The sequence below is a fragment of the Oryctolagus cuniculus genome, chromosome 19 (assembly GCF_051225735.1).
Source record: "Oryctolagus cuniculus isolate XC-2025 breed Fujian yellow rabbit chromosome 19, ASM5122573v1, whole genome shotgun sequence".
NCBI lineage: Eukaryota > Metazoa > Chordata > Mammalia > Lagomorpha > Leporidae > Oryctolagus > Oryctolagus cuniculus.
In genome coordinates this window covers 34,782,782-34,805,064 of record NC_142885.1, presented here as the reverse complement: position 1 = coordinate 34,805,064, position 22,283 = coordinate 34,782,782, and positions in this window count along the sequence as shown.

Sequence of the window (22,283 nt, the reverse complement as noted above, 5' to 3'; positions counted from 1 at the left end):
TCAACAGTCAGGGCAAGGGCTGATCAAGTCACCATTTCTCATAGTGTTCATTTCACTTTAACAAATTTCATTTTTGGTGCTCAGTTAGTTGTCACTGATCAGGGAGAACATATGATATTTGTCCCATTGGGACTGGCTTATTTCACTCAGCATAATGTTTTCCAAATTCCTAACAGGGGTCACTTTTCAGTTGAAATTTAAACACCTAAGAATAATTGTGTTGATTATAGAGTTCGACCAATAGTACAAGAACAAAAAAAATACTAACATGGATAAAGTATTACATTGTTCATCAACAGTCAGGACAAGAGCTGATCAAGTCACTGTTTCTCATAGTGTCCATTTCACTTCAACAGGTTTCTCATTTGGCATTCAGTTATTTGTCGCCGTTCAGGGATACCATATAATATTAGTCCCTTTGGGACTGGCTTATTTCACTCAGCATGATTTGTTCGAGATTCCTCCATTTTGTTGCAAATGACTGGATTTGATTGTTTTTGACTGCGGTATAGTATTCTAAAGAGTACATATCCCATAATTTCTTTATCCATCCTACCACTGATGGGCATTGAGGTTGGTTCCAGGTCTTGGCTATTGTGATTTGTGCTGCAATAAACATTAATATGCAGACAGCTTGTTTGTTTGCCAATTTAATTTCCTTTGGGTAAATTCCAAGTAGTGGGATGGCTGGGTTGAATGGTAGGGTTATTTTCAGGTTTCTGAGGAATCTCCAGACTGACTTCCATAGTGGCTTCACCAGTTTGCATTCCCACCAACAGTGGGTTAGTGTCCCTTTTTCCCTATCTCCTCTCCAGCATCTATTGTTGGTAGATTTCTGAATGTGAGCCATTCTAACCGGGGTGAGGTCAAACCTCATTGTGGTTTTGATTTGCATTTCCCTGATTGCTAGTGATCTTGAACATTTTTTCATGTGCCTGTTGGCCATTTGGATTTCCTCTTTTGAAAAATGTCTATTGAGGTCCTTAGCCAATCTCTTAAGTGGGTTTTTGTTTTGATTTGTGTGGAGTTTCTTGATCTCTTTGTAGATTCTGGTATTAACCCTTTATCTGTTGCATAGTTTGCAAATATTTGTTCCCATTCTCTTGGTTGTCTCTTCACTCTCCTGACTGTTTCTTTTGCAGTACAGCTACTTCTCAATTTGATGAAATCCCAATAGTTGATTTTGGCTTTGACTGCCTGTGCCTCCTGGGTCTTTTCCAGAAATTCTTTGCCTGTGCCAATATCTTGAAGGGTTTCTCCAATGTTCTCTAATAACTTGATGGTGTCAGGTCGTAGATTTAGGTCTTTAATCCATGTTGAGTGGGTTTTTGTGTAAGGTGTAAGGTAGGGGTCTTGCTTCATGATTCTGCACGTGGAAATCCAGTTTTCCCAGCACCATTTATTGAATAGACTGTCCTTGCTCCAGGAATTGGTTTTAGATCCTTGATCAAATATGAGTTGGCTGTAGATGTTTGGGTTGATTTCTGGTGTTTCTGTTCTGTTCCATTGGTCTATCCATCTGTTTCTGTACCAGTACCATGCTGTTTTGATTACAACTGCCCTGTAGTATGTCCAGAAATCTGGTATTGAGATGCCTCCGGTTTTGTTTTTGTTGTAGAAGATTGCTTTAGCTATTCGAGGTCTCTTGTGCCTCCATATGAATTTCAGCATAATTTTTTCTAGATCTGCGAAGAATGTCTTTGGTATCTTGATTGGAATTGCATTGAATCTATAAATTGCTTTTAGGAGAATGGACATTTTGATGAGCAGAGAGCTGGACAAAATCTGGCACCCTGACCAGGACTAGAACACAGGGTGCCAGCGCCGCAGGCAGAGGATTAGCCTAGAGTTGTGGCACCAGCCTTGGCTGTTCCACTTCTGATCCAGTTCTCTACTTTGTGCTGGGAAATCAGTAGAGTATGGCCCAAGTTTTAGGGCCCCTGCACCTGCGTGGGAGACCTCGAAAAATCTCCTGGCTCTTGGCTGGGTATTGGCACAGCTCCAGCCATTGTGGCCAATTGGGAAGTGAACCATCGGATGGAAGACCTTTCTCTCTCTCTCTCTACCTCTCCTCACTCTGTATAACTCTGACTTTCAAATAAATAAATCTTTTTAAAAGTTAAAAAAAAACTAGGAATAACTTACCTAGTGTTAAGAAAACAAATTACTGAATATTATTTTTTGTGGTTGAATTTCTTGAATAGTGTGGTTCCTAATAGTTTCTTGGAGGCTGAATGGAATTCATGGGCAGGAATAGGAATGTGTAGGGAACAGAATCTGCAGCATTTAGGTTTTTTTTTTTTAGAATTTATTGCTTTATTTTCAAGGGGGCAGAGTTACAAAAACAAAAGAAGGGGAGAATGAATCTGAGAATCTTAGAATCTTACATCTGGTGGTTCACTCCCCTAAGAATCACAATGGTGAAGGTTAAGCAATATTAAAGCCAGGAAGCAAGAGATTCATCTGGGTCTCCCACCCAATGCAATGGCCCATCTCCCAATGCTTTCCCTGGCACATTTTCAAAGGCTTGGATTGTAAGTTGAGTTGCTAGGACTGAAAGCTCCATCGATATGAGATGCCAACCCTTGCGGGTGGTAGCTAAGCCTGTTATTTCTCAATGCCAGCTCCCATGGCAAGTCCTTAAAAAGCTCTCCATACAATTCTCCCAGCCTGTCTATAGATTCATGTTGCATTGCTGCCTTTCCAAAATAATATCTTAAGGCAAATCATTCCTTTCTTCATTATTACTTTATGCTACTGAAAGTGTTTTCTGTAGTTGAATTTCTTTTGTTTTGTTTTATTATTTATTTGACAGATAAAGTTAGACAGTGAGAGAGAGAGAGACAGAGAGAAAGGTCTTCCTTCCCTTGGTTCACTCCCCACATGGCTGCCACGGCTGACACTGCACCCATCTGAAGCCAGGGGCCAGGTACTTCCTCCTGGTCTCCCATGCAGGTGCAGGGGCCAAAGCATTTGGTTAACCCTCCACTGCCCTCCTGGGCCAGAGCAGGGAGCTGAACTGGAAGAGGAGCAACTGGGATTAGAACCCAGTGCCCATATGGGATGCCAGTGCTGCAGGTGGAGGATTAACCAAGTGAGCCTCAGTGCTGGCCCCTGTACTTGAATTTTTTATGCAATAAAGTAAATTATGTATTTGGCAGGTAGAAAGACAAAGTGAGTGAAGTAAGCTAAGAAAGACAATAGTGGGGACAAAACTGTGGTATAATGTGTTATACCACTGCCTACAATGTGGACACTCCATATTTAGGCTGGTTCAAGTTCTTTCTGCTTTGTTTCCAAACCAGTTCCTTGCTAATATAATTCTACTTTCTTCTCAGTATTACACATCCAAGTATTCCATACACTCTCCCATTCACAACACCTTGTAGTTCTTTACAGATTTGACCCTCTTGGATATGACATTCCTGCTTCCTTCCCAGGGTAGCCTCTCCCACAGGTTTCAGAACATAGTTGCTATTCCCCATTGAATACTTATTTGTAGCTATCCAATGTGAATTTATGCTGAACATATCTAAAATGAAAGCCTCGTTATTCATTTCTCCATTTACTTGTATAAGGTATTACTATGAGCCAGCCTTGGCCAAAACATCAAAATGTTTTTTTTTTCTAAAATCCTCCCACTTTCTCATTTTTAAAGTCATCTGGTTTAAAATCCTAGTACTTTTGCTTTTTAGTTTTGAAATATTTATTTTATATCTGAATATACTCTCTAAAAATGGAAGTAATCATATATATATCCTTATATTCTTAGAATTGTTTTTGAATTACAGTAAATCTATTCTCTTGATATTTGTAAAATAGAATATAAATAATAACTACTGCTTTCAGTTTAAAAATTGAGAATTATTAATTTGGCAAACATCTTGAAGAATGTATTAGCTCAGTGCTGAGCTTTTATCTCTCCTCAGATGGGATGACAGGCTTAGGAGTCAGGAGGGGAATGCAATCAGTAGTTAGGACATGCGAGTGACAGACTCAAAATCAAGAATGTAAAATAAAGGAGACATAGAACATGAACAATTTCCTGGTTACTAAGATGGTGAGTGTTTGTCACTAGCTTAAGTTGCCATTTTGAATACTCACATACCCTATCAGACTGCTTGATTTCGAGTCTCACTACTCTCCTCTTTCTCCATTTCTTGTGAATATGTGTCCTGGGAGGCAGTAGTTGATGGCTAAAATATTTGACTCCCTACCTCCCAAATGGGTGACCAAATTAAATTTCAGTATCCTGGTATATATTTGGATGAAGTGATTTTGGGGGGAATTAATTGGAAAATGAAATATTCCCACTCTCCCTCATCTCTCTCTCCATTTGAATCAAAATGAAAACAAATCAATAAAATTTTAGAAAATATACCTCTGTCATCACCTGAATTCCATATAGATTGTGTGTTTATGTCCTGAATCTGCTCCTAATTCCAGCTTCCTGCTAATACAGATGTTAGGAGACTGCAGGTGAGTCTCTGTCATCACCCGAAGATACCCAGCTTGACACAGCCTTCATTGTTTAGGCGTTTGTGGAGTAAAGAAGATTATGGGATTTCTATGCTTCTGTGTCTATTTCTCTCTCTCTCTCTCTTCTCTTTCTCTTTCTTTATCTCTCCCTCCCCCTTTCTCTCTCTTTCTCTCCCTCTCTCTCTCTCTATCTCTCTCTGTGCATGTGTGTGTTTCAAATAAAAGTAAATGAATAAGGCTACACTTTCAGATATGCTTTGTACATTTTGCATACACACATGTATATATATGATTCTTTCTGTAATTTGATATAATACAAAATTGTATATATCTACCCTCTGCTGATAAAATAGCTTGTCATGTTTTCAAGTACTGTTAAATGTTATATCATCATATTTCATTGGTTACATCTAAATTTACATCTAAATTAGCATTAAAATAGATGTATGTATGTATAATTGCAAATGATTATGGAAGAGGACTTGGTTATTAGTTTGTTAAAATCAAGTATTATATATGATAAAAGTATAACCTATCATTTGGCATTTTAAAGTGTGAATGTCTATGTCAGTAAGCCTATACACATTCTTCTGCAATAATCAACACCATGCATCTATCTTTCTTTAATCTCCCCAGGTAAAACTTTGTGCCTCAGAAACTAAATCGCTATGCCCCTCCACCACAGACCATGGAAGTCAATTCTCTACTTTATATATCTATGAATTTGTCTCCTCTAGTTACCTCATAGAAGGTGAATCACAAAATTATCATTTTGTAATGGCTTATTTCATGTACCGGTATGCCTTTTCAGTCAGTCCATACTATACTATATTGTACCATATTATACTTCACTGTATGCTGAAATGGTTTGAATATGATTTACTGTGAATAAATCCAACTTGAGACATGAAGAAGGTGGAATTTTAATCTTACAATAGTGTTAAGAGTTAGAACCTTACCTAGATGAGTAAGGATTAATTGGGGGTAATCCTGTTAGGTCTCAGAATTGCTTGGATATGGACATTTTTAAAAGAAGATTGAGGCCATCAAAACAATCCCACACTCTTTCTTTCTGATGTACTGCACTGCTTCTGAACTTTCTGAGTGAGAAAGTGAACACCATCAGCAGGTCTTCAGTACTGTGGGCCATATTATCTGCATCACTTTACATTTGCACCAGTACTGCATGATAATTTCATTTCTCTGATATTATGGGCACTTGTTATTTTTAATTTATTTTTATTTAGTAAATATAGATTTCCAAAGTACAGTTAATGGATTACAATGGCTTCCTCCCCCCATAATTTCCCTCCCACTGACACCCCTCCCATCTCCTCCTCCCTCTCAAATTGCATTCACATCAAGATTCATCTTCAATTATCTTTATATACAGAAGATCAATTCAGTATATATTAAGTAAAGGTTTCATCAGTTTGCACCCACACAGAACCACAAAGTGTAAAAATACAGTTTAAATACTAGTTATAGCATTACTTCACATTGGACAACACACTAAGCACAGATCCTACATGAGGAGTAAGTGCACAGTGACTCCTGTTGTTGACTTAACAATTTGACACTCTTGTTTATGGCGTCAGTAATCTCCCTAGGCTCTAGTCATGAGTTGCCAAGGCTATGGAAGCATTTTGAGTTCACCAATTTTGATCTTATTCCGACAGGGTCATAGTCAAAGTGGAAGTTCTCTCCTCCCTTCAGAGAAAGGTACCTCCTTCTTTGATGGCCCCGTTCTTTCCACTGGGATCTCACTCACAGAGATCTTCCATTTAGGTCTTTTTTTCCAGGGTGTCTTGGCTTTCCATGCCTAAAATACCCTCATAGGCTCTTCAGCCATATCTGAATGCCTTAAGGGCTGATTCTGAGGCCAGAGTGCTATTTAGGACATCTGCCATTCTATGAGTCTGCTGTGTATCCCACTTCTCATGTTGGATCGTTCTCTCCCTTTTTGATTCTGTCAGCTAGTATTAGCAGACACTCGTCTTGTTTATGTGATCCCTTTGACTCTTAGACCTATCAGTGTGATCAATTGTGAACTGAAGTTGACCACTTGAACTAGTGAGATGGCATTGGTACATGCCACCTTGATGGGATTGTATTGGGGTCCCCTGGCATGATTCTAACTCCACCATTTGGGACAAGTCCAATTGAGCATGTCCCAAATTGTACATCTCCTCCCTCTCTTATTCCCACTCTTATATTTAACAGGGATCACTTTTCAGTTAAAATTTAAACACCTAAGAATAGTGTGTTAATCACAGAGTTCAACCAATAGTACTAGAACAAAACAATGAGAAAATACTAAAATGGATAAAGTATTACATTGTACATCAACAGTCAGGACAAGAGCTTATCAAGTCACTGTTTCTCATAGTGTCCATTTTACTTCAACAGGTTTCCCCTTTGGTGCTCAGTTAGTTGTAGCTGATCAGGAAGAACATATGAAAATTTTCCCTTTGGGCCTGGCTTAATTCACTCAGCATAATTTTTCCAGATTGCTCATTCTTGTTGCAAATGACCAGATTTTGTTGTTTTTGACCTCTGGATAGTATTTGATAGAGTACATGTCCCATAATTTCTTTATCCAGGCTACTGTTGATGGGCATTTGGGTTGGTTCCAGGTCTTGGCTATTGTGATTTGTGCTGCAATAAACATTAATATGCAGACAGCTTGTTTGTTTGCCAATTTCATTTCCTTTGGGTAAATTCCAAGGAGTGGGATGGCTGGGTTGAACAGTAGGGTTATTTTCAGGTTTCTGAGGAATCTCCAGACTGACTTCCATAGTGGCTTCACCAGTTTGCATTCCCACCAACAGTGGGTTAGTGTCCCTTTTTCCCTACCTCCTCTCCAGCATCTATTGTTGGTAGATTTCTGAATGTGAGCCATTCTAACCGGGGTGAGGTGGAACCTCATTGTGGTTTTGATTTGCATTTCCCTGATTGCTAGTGATCTTGAACATTTTTTCATGTGCCTGTTGGCCATTTGGATTTCCTCTTTTGAAAAATGTCTATTGAGGTCCTTGGCCAATCTCTTAAGTGGGTTTTTTGTTTTGATGTTGTGGAGTTTCTTGATTTCTTTGTAGATTCTTGTGATCAACCCTTTATCTGTTGCATAGTTTGCAAATATTTTTTCCCATTCTGTCGGTTGCCTCTTCACTCTCCTGACTGTTTCTTTTGCAGTACAGAAACTTCTCAATTTGATGCAATCCCAAATTGACTGCCTGTGCTTCTGGGGTATTTTCCAAGAAGTCTTTGGCAGTACCTATATCTTGCAGGGTTTCTCCAATGCCCTCTAATAATTTGAGGGTGTTGGGTCATAGATTTAATTCTTTAATCCATGTTGAGTGAATTTTTGTGTAAGGTGAAAGGTAGGGGTCTTGCTTCATGATTCTGCACGTGGAAATCCAATTTTCCCAGCACAATTTATTGACTATACTGTCCTTACTCCAGGGATTGGTTTTGGATCCTTGATAAATATAAGGTGACTGTAGAAGTTTGGATTGATTTCTGGTGTTTCTATTCTGTTCCATTGGTCTATCCGTCTGTTCTGTACCAGTACTATGCTGTTTTGATAACAACTGCCCTGTAGTATGTCCTGAAATCTGCTATTGTGATGCCTCTGGCTTTGTTTTTGTTGTAGAAGATTGCTTTAGCTATTCGAGGTCTCCTGAGTCTCCATATGAATTTCAGCATCATTTTTCCAGATCTGAGAAGAAGGTCTTCGGTATCTTGATTGGAATTGCATTGAATGTATAATTGCTTTTGGGAGAATGGACATTTTGATGATATTGATTCTTCCAATCCATGAGCATGGAATATTTCTCCATTTTTTGGTAGCCTCTTCTATTTCTTTCTTTAAGGTTTTGTAATTTTCATCGTAGAGATCCTAACGTCCTTGGTTAAGTTTCTTCCAAGGTATTTGATTGTTTTTGTAGCTATTGTGAATGGGATTGATCTTAGAAGTTCTTCCTCAGCCATGGCATTGTCTGTGTATACAAAGGCTGTTGATTTTTGTGCATTGATTTTATACCCTGCTACTTTGCCAAAATCTTCTGTGAGTTCCAATAGTCTCTTAGTAGAGTTCTTTGGGTCCCCTAAATAAAGAATCATATCATCTGCAAAGAGGGATAGTTTGACTTCTTCCTTCCCAATTCGTATCCCTTTAATCTCTTTTCCTTGCCTAATAGCTCTGGCTAAAACTTCCAGAATTATTGAATAGCAGTGGTGAGAGTGGGCATCCATGTCTGGTACCAGATCTCAGTGGAAATGGTTCCAACTTTTCCCCATTCATAGGATGTTGGCCGTGGGTTTTTCATAAATTGTTTTGATTGTATTAAGGAATGTTCCTCCCATACCCAGTTTGCTTACAGTTTTCATCATGAAAGGGTGTTGTATTTTATCAAATGTTTTCTCTGCATCTATTGAGGTAATCATACGGTTTTTCTTCTGCAGTCTGTTAATGTGGTGTATCATGTTGAATGTTTTGCACACATTAAACCATCCCTGCATGCCAGGGATAAATCCCACTTGGTCTGGGTGGATGATCTTTCTGATGTGTTGTTGCATTCTATTGGCCAGAATTTTATTGAGGATTTTTGCATCTATGTTCATCAGGGATATTGGTCTGTAATTCTCTTTCTTCTTTTTCTTTTTTTTGACAGGCATAGTGGACAGTGAGATAGAGAGAGAGACAGAGAGAAAGGTCTTACATTTGCCATTGGTTCACCCTCCAAAGGCCGCCACAGCCGGCACACTGCAGCTGGCACACCGCACTGATCTGAAGGCAGGAGCCAGGTCTTATCCTGGTCTCCCATGGGTTGCAGGGCCCAAGCACTTGGGCCAACCTCCACTGCACTCCCTGGCCACAGCAGAGAGCTGGCATGGAAGAGGGGCAACTGGGACAGAATCTGGAGCCCTGACCAGGACTAGAATCTGGTGTGCTGGCACTGCAAGGCGGAGGATTAGCCTAGTGAGCTGAAGCGCCGGCCTGTAATTCTCTTTCAATGCTGCATCTTTTTCTGGCTTAGGAATTAAGGTGATGCTGGCTTCATAGAAAGAATTTGGGAGGATTCCCTCTTTTTTGATTGTTCTGAATAGTTTGGGAAGAATTGGAGTCAGTTCTTCTTTAAATGTCTGGTAGAATTCAGCAGTGAATCCATCTGGTCCTGGGCTTTTTTTTTTGTTGTTGGGGGTAGGAGGGCCTTTATGACCATTTCAATTTCTGTCTCAGTTATGGGTCTGTTTAGGTTTTCTATGTCTTCCTGGTTCAATTTAGGTAGGTTGCATGTGTCCAGGAATCTATCCATTTCTGATAGGTTTCCATATTTGCTGGCATACAAGTCCTTGTAGTAATTTTGATGATTCTTTTTATTTCTGTGGTGTCTGTTGTTACATTTCCTTATGATCTGTGATTTTATTGATTTGGGTCTTTCTCTTCTTTTTTTATTTATTTGGGCCAATGAGGTGTCAATTTTCTTTATTTTTTCAAAAAACCAGCATCTCGTTTGGCTGATTTTTTGTAATTTTTTTTGGATTCAATCCTGTTGATTTCTTCTCTGATTTTAATTTTTTCATTTCTCCTACTAGATTTGGGTCTGGTTTGCTGCAGTTTTTCTAGATCCTTGATATGAATTGAAAGCTCATCTATTTAGTGCATTTCCAATTTCTTGATGTAGGCATCTATTGATATAAACTTTCCTCTTACCACTGCTTTTGCTGTATCCTGTAAGTTTTTCTGATTGAATTAACCTGAAAATCACACTCACACTCGATTTGGAGGGAATTAATATCTGTCCCCTCAGTAGAAGGGTTCCATTTCTTTTTCCAAAACACAAAAATTCATGTTGGTCGTGTTGCCTGTAGATTTCTAAGCATGAAACGCCAATTTGTTGTATTTTTTTATTTCCTAATGGCTACTTTGTCTAAACTCTTGTTTGTATTGTGTCAGAATACAAAATTTGGGAAGGAAGAAGGCAAAACAAACTCAGACCCAGAAAAAGTATAGGAAATTGCCGCTCCAGAAATGAAAAATCGGCTGAGGCACTCAAAACAATGACAGAAAGCCCGAACTGGAGCAAGACAACAGCTGTGCCCTGATAGAAAAAGACCATTCCTCCTGTGCCCTGAACTCCATATTTTAGCCTCAAATCCAAAGCACACATCAGAAAATTCATTACAAACCATGATAAATGAGAAAAAAATGTGAAAAAAGACAAAGAAATCCAAGAGTCCTTAGTGATATTGGGCTTGATTTAGTCAAAAGGAAACCGGATACTTCCGGATTCATCCACCTCTCCCAGCTGACTGGCTGTGGAATTCTGATAGAATTAACCTGAACATTGAACTCACACTCAATTGGGAGGGAATTAACATCTGTCCCCTCATTAGAAGGGTTCCATTTCTTTTTCCAAAACACAAAAATTCATGTTGGTTGTGTTGCCTGTAGATTTCAAGCATGAAACATCAATTTGTTGTGTTTTTTATTTCATAATGGATACTCTGTCTAAATTCTTGTTTGTATTGTGTCAGAATATCAAATTTGGTAAGGAAGAAGGCAAAACAAACTCAGAGCCAGAAACAATTCAGGAAATTGCCACTCAAGAAACCAAAAATCGGCTGAGGCACCCAAAACCATGACAGAAAGCCAGAATTGGAGCAAACCAACAGCTGTGCCCTGATTGAAAAAGACCATATCTCCCGTGTCCTGAACTCCATATTCCAGCATCAAAACCAAAGCTCACATCAGAAAGTTCATTACAAACCATGAGAAATAAGAAAAATGTGGAAAAAGGCAAATAAATCCAAGAGTCCTTAGTGATATTGGGCTTGATTACTAAGAGGGATAACGTATTAAGTTGTTCACCAACAGTCAGGGCAAGGGCTGATCAAGACACCATTTCTCATAGTGTTCATTTCTCTTTAACAGGTTTCCTTTTGGGTGCTCAGTTAGTTGTCACCAATCAGGGAGAACATATGATATTTGTCCCTTTGGGACTGGCTTATTTCACTCAGCATAATGTTTTCCAAATTCCTCACAGGGGTCACTTTTCAGTTGAAATTTAAACACCTAAGAATAATTGTGTTAATTAAAGAGTTCAACCAATAGTACTAGAACAAAAAATACTAACATGGATAAAGTATTACATTGTACATCAACAGTCAGGACAAGAGCTGATCAAGTCACTGTTGGTGCCCCTTCAAGGAGGTCTTCTTTGGTCCTTGTCATGTGTAAAGCACTGTTACTACTGGGGGAAGCTGATTGGTTTTTTTTACAGCTAATGTATTTGGTTTTTTGTATTCACTTCTATCATGATATTGCTCTGAGTCTAGGAGCAAATCACACCAGTTCTCTCACATTTCCATTTTTCTTCTCATCCAGGTACAGTCCTAATTCCCACTACATGTTTCCAAGGCCAAAGAAAATGAACACACCACCAGTAAGTTGTTTATTTTTGTTTGCATTATATTGTGATATAGCAGATTTATGAGTATATTTCATTAAAATCGGGAAATAAATATTTGACAACATAAAATTGTCATGATTATAAAGCATTAGAAATATCAAACCTGATATCAAATTTGTTTCTAGTCTCTGTGATGCTATAATGGTAACATGTTTATCATGTTATTCAAATTGGAACATAGGATCTCCTAAATTATTGTAAAATATAAAGCCTGAATTTGTATTTATTGGTCTTTTCAATGATATAGTAGAGGTGGTTTAGTGCCAAATTAGTAATACACACTGAACTAGTTAAAAGTTAGGGCCAGCACTGTGGCACAGTGGGTTAATGCCCTGGCCTGAAATGCTGGCATTAAATGGATGCCGGTTAGAGACCCGGCTGTTCCACTTCTTTTTTTGTTGTTGTTTGTTTTTTTTAAACTTTTATTTAGTTAAAAAGTACAGCTTATGGATTAAAAGGGCTTTTCCCCCCATAAATTCCCACCCACCCTCAACCCTCCCATCTCCCACTCCCTCTCCCCTTCCATTCACATCAAGATTCATTTTCAATTCTCTTTATATACAGGAGATCAATTTAGTATATATTAAGTAAAGATTTCAACAGTTTGCACCCACATAGAAACACAAAGTGAAAAATACTTTTTGAGTGCTAGTTATAGCATTAAATCACAATGTACAGCACATTAAGGACAGAGATCCTACATGAGGAGTAAGTGCACAGTGATTCCTGTTGTTGACGTAACAAATTGACGCTCTTGTTTATGGCATCAGTAATCTCCCTAGGCTCTTGTCATGAGTTGACATGGCTATGGAAGCCTTTTGAGTTCATCACCTCTGATCTTATTTAGACAAGGTCATAGTCAAAGTGGAAGTTCACTCCTCCCTTCAGAGAAAGGCACCTCTTCTTTGATGGCCTGTTTTTCTACTGGGATCTCACTCACAGAGATCTTTCATTTAGGTCCTTTTTTTGCTAGAGTGTCTTGGCTTTCCATGCCTAAAATACTCTCATGGGCTCTTCAGCCAGATCCAAATGCTTTACGGGCTGATTCTGAGGCTAGAGTGTTGTTTAGGACACCTGCCATTCTTTGAGTCTGTGGTGTATCCTGCTTCCCATGTTGGATCGTTCTCTCCCTTTTTTATTCTATCAGTTAGTATTAGCAGACATTAGTCTTCTTTTAACTTTTATTTAATGAATATAAATTTACAAAGTAGAGCTGATGGAGTACAATGGCTTCCCCATAACTTCCCTCCCACCTGCAACCCTCCCCTTAACCACTCCCTCTCCCCTTCCATTCACAACAAAATTCATTTTTAAATCTCCTTCTATACAGAAGATCAGTTTAGCAAATATTAAGTAAAGGTTTCAACAGTAGGCACCCACATAGAAACACAAAGTGAAAAATACTGTTTGAGTACTAGTTATAGCATTAAATCACACTGTACAGCACATTAAGGACAGAGATCCTACATGAGGAGTAAGTGCATAGTGATTCCTGTTGTTCACTTAACAAATTAACAATCTTGTTTATGGCATCAGTAATCACCTTGGGCTCTTGTCATGAGTTCCCAAGGCTATGGAAGCCTTTTGAGTTCACTGACTCTGATCATATTTAGGCAAGGTTGTAGTCAGAAAGGAAGTTCCCTCCTCCCTTCAGAGAAAGGTACCTCCTTCTTTGATGACCCGTTCTTTCCACTGGGATCTCACTCGCGGAGATGTTTCATTTAGGTCGTTTTTTGTTTTGTTTTTTTTTTTTTTTTTTTTTTTTTTGCCAGAGTGTCTTGGCTTTCCATGCCTGAAATACTCTCAAGGGCTTTTCAGCCAGATCCGCGTGCTTTAAGGGCTGATTCTGAGGCCAGAGTGCTGTTTAGGACATCTGCCATTCTATGGGTCTGCTGTGTATCTCGCTTCCCATGTTGGATCATTCTCTCCCTTTTTGATTCTATCAGCTACTATTTGCAGACACTAGTCTTGTTTATGTGATCCCTTTAGCTCTTAGCCCCATCATTATGAACAATTGTAAACAGAAATTGATCACTGGGACTAGTGAGATGGCATTGGCACATGCCACCTTGATGGGATTGAATTGGAATCCCCTGGTATGTTTCTAACTCGACCGTTTGAGGTATGTCAGCTTGAGCATGTCCCGAATTGCACATCACTTCCCTCTCTTATTCCTACTCTTATATTTCACAGTGATCACTTTTCAGTTAAGTTTCAACACTTAAGAATAACTGTGTATTGATTACAGTATTCAACCAAAAGTATTAAGTAGAACAAACAAAACAATTACTAAGAGGGATAACGTATTAAGTTGTTCACCAACAGTCAGGGCAAGGGCTGATCGAGACACCATTTCTCATAGTGTTCATTTCTCTTTAACAGGTTTCCTTTTGGGTGCTCAGTTAGTTGTCACCAATCAGGGAGAACATATGATATTTGTCCCTTTGGGACTGGCTTATTTCACTCAGCATAATGTTTTCCAAATTCCTCACAGGGGTCACTTTTCAGTTGAAATTTAAACACCTAAGAATAATTGTGTTAATTAAAGAGTTCAACCAATAGTACTAGAACAAAAAATACTAACATGGATAAAGTATTACATTGTACATCAACAGTCATGACAAGAGCTGATCAAGTCACAGTTTCTCCTAGTGTCCATTTTACTTCAACAGGTTTCCGCTTTGGTGTTCAGTTAGTTGTCACCGATCAGGGATACCATATAATATTAGTCCCTTTGGGACTGGCTTACTTCACTCAGCGTAATGGTGTTCAGACTCCTCCATCTTGTTGCAAATGACTGGATTTCATTGTTTTTTTACTGCTGTATAGTATTCTACAGAGTACATGTCCCATAATTTCTTTATCCAGTCTGCCATTGATGGGCATTTAGGTTGGTTCCAGGTCTTGGCTATTGTGAATTGTGCTGCAATAAACATTAGGGTGCAGACTGCTTGTTTGTTTGCCAATTTAAATTACTTTGGGTAACTTTCAAGGAGTGGGATGGCTGGGTCGAACGGTAGGGTTATTTTCAGGTTTCTGAGGAATCTCCAGACTGACTTCCATAGTGGCTTCACCAGTTTGCATTCCCACCAACAGTGGGTTAGTGTCCCTTTTTCCCCACATCCTCACCAGCATCTATTGTTGGTGGATTTCTGAATATGAGCCATTCCAACCGGGGTGAGGTGAAACCTCATTGTGGTTTTGATTTGCATTTCCCTGATTGCTAGTGATCTTGAACGTTTTTTCATGTGTCTGTTGGCCATTTGGATTTCCTCTTTTGAAAAATGTCTATTGAGGTCCTTGGCCCATCTCTTAAGTGGGTTCCTTGTTTTGTTTTTGTGGAGTTTCTTTTTTTTTTCTTTTTTTTTAACTTTTATTTAATGAATATAAATTTCCAAAGTACAGAATATTGATTACAATGCCTTCACCACATAATGTTCCTCCAACCTGCAACCCTCCCCTTATCCACTCCCTCTCCCCTTCCATTCACATCAAGATTCATTTTCGATTCTCTTTATATACAGAAGATCAGTTTAGCATACATTAAGTAAAGATTTCTATAGTTTGCTCCCACGCAGAAACATAAAGTGAAAAATACTGTTTGAGTACTAGTTATAGCATTAAATCTCAATGTACAGTACACTAAGGACAAAGATCCTACATGAGGAGTAAGTGCACAGTGACTCCTGTTGTTGACTTAACAAATTGACACTCTTGTTTATGGCATCAGTAATCACCCTAGGCTCTTGTCATGAGCTGCCAAGGCTATGGAAGCTCGTTGAGTTCACTGACTCTGATCATATTTAGACAAGGCCATGGTAAAATGGAAGTTCTCTCCTCCCTTCAGAGAAAGGTACCTCCTTCTTTGAAGACCTGTTCTTTCCATTGGGATCTCACCCATGGAGATTTTTCATTTAATTTTTTTTTCCCCAGAGTGTCTTGGCTTTCCATGCCTGAAATACTCTCATGGGCATTTCATCCAGATCCACATGCCTTAAGGGCTGCTTATGAGGCCAGAGTGCTGTTTAGGACATCTGCCATTCTATGAGTCTGCTGTTTATCTCACTTCCCATGTTGGATCATTCTCTCCCTTTTTGATTCTATCAGCTACTATTCTCAGACACTAGTCTTGTTTATGTGATCCCTTTGGCTCTTAGCCCCATCATTATGATCAATTGTGAACAGAAATGGATCACTGGGACTAGTCAGATGGCATTGGCACATGCCACCTTGATGGGATTGAATTGGAATCCCCTGGTATGTTTCTAACTCGACCGTTTGAGGTATGTCAGCTTGAGCATGTCCCGAATTGCACATCACTTCCCTCTCTTATTCCCACTCTTATATTTCACAGTGATCACTTTTCAGTTAAGTTTCAGCACTTAAGAAGAATTGTGTATTGACTACAGTATTCAACCAAAAGTATTAAGTAGAACAAACAAAAAAAATTCTAAGAGGGATAACATATTAAGCTGCTCATCAACAGTCAGGGTGAGGGCTGATCAAGTCACCATTTCTCATAGTTTTGACTTCACTTTAACAGGTTTCCTTTTTGGTGTTCAGTTAGTTGTCACCTATCAAGGAGAACAAGTGGTATTTGTCCCTTTGGGATTGGCTTATTTCACTCAACATGATGTTTTCTAAATTCCTAACAGGGATCATTTTTCAGTTGAAATTTAAACACTTAAGAACAATTGTGTGTTAATTACAGAGCTCCACCAATGGTACTAGAACCAAAAAAATACTAACATGGATAAAATATTACATTGTACATCAACCGTCAGGACAACAGCTGATCAAGTCAATGTTTCTCATAGTGTCCATTTCACTTCAACAAGTTTCCCCTTTGGTGCTCAGTTTGTTGTCACTGATCAGGGAGAACCTGTGATATTTGTCCCTTTGGGACAGGCTTAATTAACTCAGCATGATGTTTTCCAAATTCCTCCATCTTGTTGCAAATGACTGGATTTCATTGTTTTTGACTGCTGTATAGTATTCTACAGAGTACATGTCCCATAATTTCTTTATCCAGTCTACTGTTGATGGGCATTTGGGTTGGTTCCAGGTATTAGCTACTGTGAATTGAACTGCAATAAACATTAATGTGAAGACTGCTTTTTTGTTTGCCAATTTAACATCCTTTGAGTAAATTCCAATGAGTGGGATGGCTGGGTCGAATGGTAGGGTTATTTTCAGGTTTCTGAGGAATCTCCAGACTGACTTCCATAGTGGCTTCACCAGTTTGCATTCCCACCAACAGTGGGTTAGTGTCCCTTTTTCCCTACCTCCTCTCCAGCATCTATTGTTGGTAGATTTCTGAATGTGAGCCATTCTAACCGGGGTGAGGTGAAACCTCATGGTGGTTTTGATTTGCATTTCCCTGATTGCTAGTGATCTTGAACGTTTTTTCATGTGCCTGTTGGCCATTTGGATTTCCTCTTTTGAAAAATGTCTATTGAGGTCCTTGGCCCATCTCTTAAGTGGGTTGTTTGTTTTGATCTTGTGGAGTTTCTTGATTTCTTTGTAGATTCTGGTTATCAACACTTTATCAGTTTCATAGTTTGCAAATATATTTTCCCATTCTGTCGGTTGTCTCTTCACTTTCCTGACTGTTTCTTTTGCAGTACAGAAACATCTCAATTTGATGCAATCCCAAATGTTAATTTTGGCTTTAACTGCCTGTGCTTCTGGGGTGTTTTCCAAGAAGTAATTGCCGGTACCTATATCTTGTAGAGTTTTTCCAATGCTGTCTAATAATTTGATGGTGTCAGGTCATAGATTTAACTCTTTAATCCATGTTGAGTGGATTTTTGTGTAAGGTGAAAGGTAGGGGTCTTGCTTCATGATTCTGCATGTGGAAATTTAATTTTCCCAGAACGATTTATTGAATAGACTGTCCTTACTCCAGGGATTGGTTTTGGATCCTTGAACAAATATGAGTTGGCTGGAGATGTTTCAATTGATTTCTGGTGTTTCAATTCTATTCCATTGGTCTATCCATCTAATTCTGTACCAGTACCATGCTGTTTTGATAACAACTGCAATGTAGTATGTCCTGAAATCTGGTATTGTGATGCCTCCAGTTTTGTTTTTGTTGTACAAGATTGCTTTAGCTATTCGAGGTCTCCTGTGTCTCCATATAAATTTCAGCACCATTTATTTACAAATTCTTGATCTGTTTGTAGATTCCGGTTATTACCATAAACTCCATAGATAATGTCCAGAAAACACAAACAAACACAGAGGATGTAGCAAGATCTGGGATTCAGATAGCCACAACACACCAGATATTTTTGGTTTCATCCAAGAGTATCTGGAAAAATTGTTGTGGTTTTTGGGTGAAATTTAACCAAAAAATCACCGTCAAAGTGGTTTTGGAGAAAAGCACAAACTTTCTGTTCTGCAAATGCATCCCATGTCATCTTTACAAACACAAATATCATGTTTTCTTGGGTTTCTGAAGCTTTTTTCCTAGAAAACTCGAATGTGTGGAGGATTTGACTCCAGGTGGAACCAATTAGCATTTGCCGGCAGAAAACAAAAACTTACATGCTAAAATACATTCAAAACTGTAGAGTTCATAGAGAATGTCCAGAAAACACAAACACACACAGAGGCTGTAGCACGATCTAGGATTGAGATAGCCACAACACACCAGATATTTTTGTTTTCATCCAGGAGTATCTGAACCAATTGTTGTGGAATTTGGGTGAAATTTAACCAAAAAAGCAACGACAAAGTAGTTTTCGAGAAAAGCACAATCTTTCTGTTCAGAAGTGCATCCAATGTCATGTTTACAAACACAAATAGCATGTTTTCTCGGGTTTCTAAAGCTTTCTGCGTAGAAATATCGAATGTGTGGAGGAATTGACTCCATGTGGAACCAATTAGCGTTTGCCGGTAGAAAACAAAAACTTACATCCTAAAATGCATTCAAAACAGCAAAGTCCGTAGAGAATGTCCAGAAAACAGAAACAAACACAGAGGCTGTAGCAAGATCTGGGATTGAGATAGCCACAACACACCAGATATTACCACATATTTTTGTTTTCATCCAGGAGTATCTGGACAAATTTTTGTGGAATTCGCGTGAAATTTAACCAAAAAAGCACTGACAGAGTGGTTTTGGAGAAAAGCACAATCTTTCTGACTGGCAAATGCATCCAATGTCATGTTTACAACCACAAATATCATGTTTCCTTGGGTTTCTGAAGCTTTCTGCCTAGAAAACACAATTGTCTGGAGGATTTGACTCCAGGTGGAACCAATTAGAGTTTGTCGGTAGAAAAGAAAAACTAAAAGGCTAAAATGCATTCAAAACCGCAAAGTCCTTAGAGAATGTCCAGAACACAAACAAACACAGAGGCTGTAGCAAGATCTGGGATTGACATAGCCACAACACACCAGATATTTCTGCTTTCATCCCAGCATATCCGGACAAATTGTTGTGGAATTCGAGAGAAATTTAAAAAAAAATCAACGTCAAAGTGGTTTAGAAGAAAAGCACAATCATTCTGTTCGGCAATTGCATCCCATGTCATGTTTACAAACACAAATAGCATGTTTTCTCAGGTTTCTGAAGCTTTCTGCCCAGAACACTCGAATGTGTGAAGGATTTGGCTCCAAGTGGAACCAGTTAGTGTCTGTGAGCAGAAAACAAAAGGTGTCATGCTAAAATGCATTCAAAACCACAAAGTCTGTAGAGAACTTCCAGAAAACACAAACAAACACAGAGGCTGTAGCAAGATCTGGGATTGAGATAGAGCCAAACCACCAGATATTTTTGTTTTCATCCAGGATTATCTGGAGAAATTGTTGTAAAATTCAGATGAAATTTAACCAAAAAATCACCGTATGTGGTTTTGGAGAAAAGCACAATATTTCTGATCTACAAATGCATCCATTGTCATCTTTACAACCACAAATATCATATTTTCTTGGTTTTCTGAAGCTTTCCGTGTAGAAAATTCGAATGTGTGGAAGATTGACTCATGAGAACCAATTAGCATTTGATGGCAGAAAACAAAAACTTACCTGCTAAAATCCATTCAAAACTATAAAGTCTGAGGAGAATGTCCAGAAAACAGAAACAAACACAGAGGCTGTAGCAAGATCTGGGATTGAGATAGCCACAACACACCAGATATTACCACATATTTTTGTTTTCATCCAGGAGTATCTGGACAAATTGTTGTGGAATTCGCGTGAAATTTAACCAAAAAAGCACTGACAAAGTGGTTTTGGAGAAAAGCACAATCTTTCTGATTGGCAAATGCATCCAATGTCATGTTTACAACCACAAATATCATGTTTTCTCGGGTTTCTGAAGCTTTCTGCCTAGAAAACAAGGATGTCTGGAGGATTTGATTCCAGGTGGAACCAATTAGAGTTTCTCAGCAGAAAATAAAAATTTAAAGGCTAAAATGCATTCAAAACTGCAAAGTCCGTAGAGAATGTCCAGAAAACACAATTAGCATTCAAAATCGTAAAGTCCTTACATAATGTCCAGAAAATAGAAACAAACACAGAGGCTGTAGCAAGATCTGTGATTGAGAAAGCCACAACAAACCAGATATTTCTGCTTTCATCCCAGCATATCTGGACAAATTGTTGTGGAATTCGGGTGAAATTTAACCAAAAAATCACCGCCAAATGGTTTTGGAGAAAAGCACAATCATTCTGATTGGCAAATACATCCCATGTCATGTTTAAAATACAAATATCATGTTCTCTCGAGTATCTGAAGCTTTCTGCCCAGAAGACTCGAATGTGTGAAGGAGTTGACTCCAGGTGGAACTAGTTATCGTCTGTGAGCAGAAAACAAAAAGTGTCATGCTAAAATGCATTCAAAACCGTAAAGTCCATAGCGAATGTCCAGAAAACACAAACAAACACAGAGGCTGTAGCAAGATCTGTGATTGAGATAGCCACAACACACCAGATATTTTTGTTTTCATCCAGGAATATCTGGAGAAATTGTTGTGGAATTCGGGTGAATATTACACAAAAAAATCACCGTTTGTGGTTTTGGATAAAAGCACAATCTTTCTGTTTGGCGAATGCATGCCATGTCATGTTTACAAACACAAATATCATGTTTTCTCGGGATTCTGAAGCTTTCTTCCTAGAACACTCGAATGTGTGAAGGATTTGACTCCAGGTGGAACCAGTTAGCGTGTGTGAGCAGAAAACAAAAAGTGTCATGCTAAAATGCATTCAAAACCGTAAAGTGCATACAGAAGGTCCAGAAAACAGAAACAAACACAGAGGCTGTAGCAAGATCTGCGCTTCAGATAGAGACTAAACACCAGATACTTTAGTTTTCATCCAGGAGTATCTGGAAAAATTGTTATGGAATTCAGTTGAAATTTAACCAAAAAGCACCGACAAACTGGTTTTGCAGAAAAGCACAATCTTTCTGATTGGCAAATGCATCCCATGTCATGTTTACAAACACAAATATCATGTTTTCGCAGGTTTCTGAAACTTTCTGCCTAGAACACTCGAATGTGTGGAGGATTTGACTCCAGGTGGAACCAATTAGCGTTTGCCGGCAGAAAACAAAAACTTACAGGCAAAAATGCATTCAAAACTGCAAAGTCCTTAGAGAATGTGCAGAAAACACAAACAAACACAGAGGCTGTAGCAAGATCTGGGATTGAGATAGAGACACAACACCAGATATTTTTGTTTTCATCCAGGAGTATCTGGACAAATGGTTGTGGAATTCGGGTGAAATTTAACCAAAATTCACTGTATGTGTTTTTGGATAAAAGCACAATCTTTCTGTTCGGCAAATGCATGCCATGTCATGTTTACAAACACAAATATCATGTTTTCTTGGGATTCTGAAGCTTTCTGCCCAGAACACTCGAATGCGTGAAGGATTTGACTCCAGGTGGAACCAGTTAGCGTGTGTGAGCAGAAAACAAAAAGTGTCATGCTAAAATGCATTCAAAACCATAAAATCCATAGAGAAGATCCAGAAAAACAAACAAACACAGAGGCCGTAGCAAGATCTCAGATTGAGATAGCCACAACACACCAGATATTTTTGTTTTCATCAGGAGTATCTGGACAAATGGTTGTGGAATTCGGGTGAAATTTAACCAAAAAATCACCGTATGTGGTTTTGGAGAAAAGCACAATCTTTCTGTTTGGCAAGTGCATCCAATGTATTATTGAAAAACACAAATATGTTTTCTCGGGTTTCTGAAGGTTTCTGCCTAGAAAACTCGAATGTGTGGAGGATTTGACTCCATGTGGTACCAATTAGCGTTTGCCAGCAGAAAACAAAAAGTAACATGCTAAAATGCATTCAAAACC